The sequence below is a fragment of the Orbicella faveolata genome, unplaced genomic scaffold, assembly GCF_042242905.1.
Source record: "Orbicella faveolata isolate gen_17 unplaced genomic scaffold, um_ofav_v1 contig_1, whole genome shotgun sequence".
NCBI lineage: Eukaryota > Metazoa > Cnidaria > Anthozoa > Scleractinia > Merulinidae > Orbicella > Orbicella faveolata.
Window position 1 is genome coordinate 10,889,625 of NW_028301536.1, and position 6,393 is coordinate 10,896,017.

Genomic DNA, 6,393 nt, shown 5'->3' on the forward strand with positions numbered 1-6,393 from the left:
GGTTTTTTTTTTTCTGTATTAATCTCTTCGATCGAACATATTTTCGTATTGAACTGCAGTTTGGTCAAACTGTGTGAACAAACTATAAATTTTGCTCTGTTTAGTGGCATATCGACAAAACGCTTTAAACGTTGTCGATTCCAACAAAATATTGCTATATTTTCTGGTTTTGCTTTTTTATAACATGGGTCCTCAGTGTTCTTGCAATGTGCACGGTGGTATGTTTATAACGCGGACTACATGCCAAATACATAGCAAAGCACATTTCATTCAATGACACAATTTTTCTGTTTCTCGGGGTAAATTATGGCGGCGAACTTATCTCAGATTATATTTATGGTTGTCATACACTGCAGGTATGCGCTTTCCTTCCGACCAAAATTTTCGGAACTTTCAAGACGGATGCATATGGCACGGAAATCTCCTTTGAAAATATCCGGAAAATCCGAGAATTGATGAATTTCCAAAATGCGAACCATTCAACCAAAAATCCCGGAAATTCCGGTAACAAACTCAAATGAAACTGCGGAGATTCCCGGTTTGAAATTTAGGAAAATTAGGATCTAACTCACGAGCTTGTCCTCTTTTCCGGAAAAGAGAGAAGAATGCTGTTCCTTAGGCCTCTGGAAATTTTCGGGAATTCAAACAGCTCATAGATTCATCAAAAAAATATCACCAGTTGTAAATGAGATATACATTATTTACACCCACTGTGTGATATTGTTACCAGGATAAATTACATTCTGATTGCTGCTAGGGATCATTGAGAAACTTATTTATTTCTTTTATTTTTTATTGCTTGCTTGCGCTTGGAAAATGTTTGGCACATATATTTGTTGTGATTAAGTTAAAGACGTCTTTAATCTGGCCGCCAAACTGTCTGTAACGATCGACACGAAAGCAAGATTATGAACAACTGTCGCACTTATTGTTTTCCTTAAAGTGCAAATAACTTTACTATTAAAATCTGCACCAGTGAGTAATCCAGGCCTTTATGGCGTGTCACCATTTGTGAATAGTTTCAACTTTAAAGTTTTATGCCTTGCCCAAAGCTACGTTAATAACGTACAAAAAAGGGACCCGAGCGAGGAAATCATAAATTGAATTTCCAGTACTTTGGTGACAGTTTTAGGATCAGTGTGAGCTGGGTTTTTCTGTTAGCTAGATTGACTTGCTTGCTGACTTACCTCGTTATGCGCGAACCATCACCGCATATCACACAGATTCTTGGCCGACGATTGTCGGATATAACAGGTACGTAGAAGAAGACACTCAAGACAGAAGCTTTTCTTGACGATAATATATTATGAAAAGCAAGATATGATCCTCACTGAATTTGAGTCGTCTTCACGTCAATGTGATGAAGAAGCCGTGTTCGCAACCAAAACAATACTTGAGTAGAGAGACAATTAGAGATTATTTTTCCTACCCTTGTAGCGCGTCTTGTTTATCGATTCAGCTGCTATCTAGTTCAAGCTGTCATGTAGAACCAAGTTTTATCCAAACAAAGTAATTTCATCCTTTGCACACTCAACTTTATAAACAGGGCAACCCGGATAAGCTTAGAGGGAATTATTGTTAGCGGCAGATATTACATTTGCCAAACACGAATACTAACTTCATAATAATGAAACTTATACACTTTGTAAAGCTGTCACACAGATGAGATGTTATGAAAACCGCCTAGAATATTGATTGTTCTTCTTAATTTGCGTTTGGCTCAAAATGAATTTTGCGGTCACTCGTGAATCTTTCTTTCCACTTAACCCAAAATCTAAGTTCTTCGAAATTTAATTTCGCACGGAACTTGTTCTATAACTAAGATGAGGAACTCCACGGATACAAAAACTCCTTAGAAAAGATATTTTTGTTCTTGTGTAATGAACTTTAAGGAAATATGAATACATCTACAGGGGGTTTGCATAAAGCTATTAAGTACCCGACGTCAGTGTGATATTATCTTTCCAGAAGTAATAAAACGGAAATAAAAGGTTGATATTGAAAAAAATAGGTTCTCGCGTAATCTAAAAAACCGTATGTCAGTTCCTAAATGTGAATATTAAAGAGCACATATTCAGGCTGTTTGCGTCAGATGCATGATCATTCTTTTAGACCCTTTACAGCTCGTGGAATTCAATGCAGGACATAAAAGTGAAATAACCTACGTTCAGTGAAAAAGAGAAACGAATTCGATCAGTGTTCAAACTGACAAGCGAGGTGACTTAGCCTCTCGTTCTCATTGCATCTCCTCATTGTTGAATTCTGAACAGTTTTCCGGTAACTTTCTTAACACTTACCTTGACAATAAAAATACCGACCAGGTCCAGTCGAAATTAACCTTGGGACATAACTTTGTCAAATAAATCATGTTTCCATCTTTCTACGATCAAATTTTAATGTAATGCAATTTCCTATGCTAAGATTTAATTGCTTGTGAGGTAACACCACGCATGCCTAGAAAACAAACCTTTGGAAGCTTTCTGTAAACGTTTACTTACAAGAACAAACCAGCACGTTCAGGTGAAGATATCAGAGTGGCGGTGTGTTTGAATTTCAGCAATAGTGGTCTCGGCAACATTTCGGAAAATTATATCAAAACTATAACAACTTTCTGAGGTGATTACAGCGTTTACCCATATCGTCGCTGCGCTGAAATACGGTACACTTTTATGGTAGTCAAAATGGTCAGGTGTTTCTTTGTTGTTCGTCTATTTATCTTGCAATTCCAAAAGAGGTAGATTTGAAGAATTTTGTGATCGGGTTTCTAAAGTCGATCGGCGAAAACTGAAAAAAAGGATTAAGTATCCCCCTTGTCATTTCCGGCTATTTTTTCAAAAAAAATTAGTATGCTGATGTTTTTCTTTGTTCACGTCCTTGCTATGATCTGACATCTCTGAGTTAATTCTCAGCCGAGGTATTTTCTATTAAGTATTTTAATAAGTGCATTAGAAGTATATTCATCATACAGATAAAAGCCATGAGTTATATTGTTAGTTTTGACTGGATCTTAGGTTAATTAAAGGAACTGTCCTCAGCCGTTTATGCAATTTATGCGGTAGCGGGTTTTCAGTTAACCATACTTCTCGTCAAATTATTTCCCAATTGAACATCTTACTGATGCGTTATGTATCTTTTTTTCGACACCGAAGATTATATTAATTATTTCTAATTTTCTTTCTCTTTATCTTTTGCTGGTCCTTTTTGGTTGCTTACTTATACTTAATAAAATATCAATAGTATTTATTGATATGACCGGTTGCAAAGATTTTAACAAGTTTGCTTAGAGACAACAAAAAAGAAAAGAACACTTCCAAACATCATAGTGAAAGTCCAGTTTAACAAGGTATGCTAAGCACAAGAGACATAAGAAAAACATCGAACACTCGGGCAGGCGCTCATGGTACAATATCAAGCCATTTTTTTAGCTACATGTATGTTTGGTTCTATGAACGTAAACATTAAGAGTGAATGTCGGTATGAATGGAAAAAAATTCAAAACATGGACTGAAAAACCTGTAGAGTTCTGACATCTTAACAAAAGAGACTATGGACACAACTCTCCTGACTTCATTTTTCAGTGGGATCTTGTGAATCTTTTTCGTGAATGTCAAAGAAAATTGCATAAAATTACAATTGTGTAACTTCGAAATGTACACTATTCTCGACAAATGTTTTGACGTTAACTACCCAAATTGAACAATTCTTTGGGAAGGAATACAGGCATTTTTTTCATATTCCACTGAATTAAAATACAACACTGTAATGACAATTTATATTCAGCATGCATTTTGTTCCATCTAGTATTAAAGCTCCTCCTAGATCGTTTGCACGTCAATAGGCCCTTTGCAGCTAAGCCATCACATGACCTACTTTTCATAAAATTATGGGCTATAACTTAACGAATGCCAGAAATGGAAAAAGCATGTCGAAAATATCAAAATGGCCAAGTTTGAGGCCCCCATCATCAGAGAATGAGATTTTATGATGGACTGAATTTTTGAAAGAATAAGCAGATTTGTATGGAAAAATGTTGCTGGAGAGCAAGACCTTGCTCTCCAGCAACATTTTCCATACGAATTCTCTAAATTTTCCGAAAATTCAAACTATGGTATAAACTTACTCGTTTTTTCCTGGGGCCTCAAACTTGGCCATTTTGGTATTTTCGATGCGCTCTTTCCATTTCTGGCATTCTTTTAGTTATAGCCCATAATACAAAAATTTTTTAGGAAAAATTTGGTCACGTGACCCCAGCTGCAAAGGGCCTATAATGGAAGGATACCTAACCCAAGTCCATCTGCACTGCTTAGCAATTTTTCTGATCCTAGCTAGTTTATGTATTCAAAACCAAGGAGGAACCCTCCAGAAAATTCCCGTTTTCTGACCATTCAATATGTACGCGTCACCCTTTCCGAAAAAGACAAATTGATGAAAACAAAGTGCCTGCAGAGGTTTCAAAATTAACTTAAGATAGACGGTCGATCGCTTTGTTTAAGGTGGATGAACACAGTTTTTTAAACCTGTGTTTTATTCACCTTTTTTTCTAAAACCCTTGATCGTTTGGTCGCCAAAAATGGCAACAAGCAAGTTAACAACATAAACTTCGGATTTTTGATAGTTAAGCTTACGTATGTGCCGTTGCCATGGCAACATGAATAAATATAAACAGGCTTTAAAATCAGTTTTGCAGAACATTTAGACATTAGATTTTCTTTATAATGTGCATGCAACAAGCTTGTAAGAATACTCACAAGTTAACAATATTTTAATAACAATTTAACAGAGAGATCTTAAGTTATCCCTTGTTGAAGGTTCACTAGAATACCTAGAATTTTCTTTGTTAAAGTTCAAATTTTTTTCAATACTCCAGTTCCTTATTTCCTAAAGTATTTTGGTGCCAAATATCGTGAAATTCTGGTGAGTGTTTCTCGAGAAATAGGCATATTTCCGAGAAAGCTATTACGCATTCAATCGCAATTTTCTGACTTACTACGCATGTGCTGCAGTTAACTGGGGTCTTTCGGTGACAAAGAAAAATCTGAGAATTGCTGGGTTCTTTGCATCGTTACCTTTTCTAATATACCTTTGTAATAAAAGAGTAAAATCATCAATACATTGTGTTCAATTATGAAGAAAAATAGCACAGATAGCGCGGACTTTGAGCAAATAAAATGATCGCTGTATCGACGCCATGTTTGTTTTTTGCAATCCTTGTGCGCGCGCTGAATCGCATTAGCAAGACTGTGTCCGGCCACTTGATAAGGCGATGAAGTCAGTCCCCTAATATTGGCAAGCGACATTCATTTGGACGGGGTGGTTTACGATTTACCCCTGAATTGAGCCGAGGAACTCTGGGAACTAGACATTGCGGGTTCTTTGCGATCCACCACCTTGCTGTGGCAACTAAGCCTGTGGCATTGGCAACATGCGTATGGTTTATGGTTGCTAAAATCAACATTTTTCAAGAACAACCGAGGTTTTACAGACAGATAGTCCATGCTAGTGAAGAGGTCCCCTGTATAAACTACGATTTGTTGATACGTTCCGTGACGGCGCCAGTTTCCGTTGATTCAGCTCAATAGCCTTCAAATTTCGTGCTAAATATTCTCACATTATCTGGTTATGTTTAAGCGAAAAGCTTAAAGTATATTTTTTACGTACATTATTCTAAGCTGGAGGCACAAATATAAGCAAACATTTGCAATCGCGTGCTCGTTTATGGTAAACAAACTCCGTGCGACTGATTCGAGTATTTCCCCTGATGAATAAAGTAGGCAGTTTTTTTTTACATAATTTGCCGTTCCTTGGTTCAGGCTCACTCTTATGGATCTTGTCTTCAGAGTACTTTTCCAGCGATTTCAAACAATATTTATATTCCACCGGATAAAGACTGAGCTATCTGTCGCGACTGGAACTAATCAACAACTTAATACAATCAAAATATAGCTGTTTCCACGAATAACATCCCAAAGCCAAGGCTCAAAGAAATAAATAAGGACGATTCCCTCAGATTTCGATAAATGCTACCATACATACATACATACATACATACATACATACATACATACATACATACATACATACATACATACATACATACATACATACATACATACACGCATACACGCATACATATATACGTTTATTTGATAAGTAGGTTAAAAATAAGCAACTGTACAGCTGATGTGGACCTACTACTACTAAGTCTAAATAAGAGAAACAGAAATTTACAATACAATTGTCATAAAGCTAAAATAATAAATACAATAACGATAAAAAGAGTAATCAAATAATTTAAAAATACCTAAATTCAGGGTTCTTATTATAATTTACAGAGCATTCCTTTTGGAAACTGATGTCTCTGACATAGGTCTTGATCGATTTTATCTTCCTTTT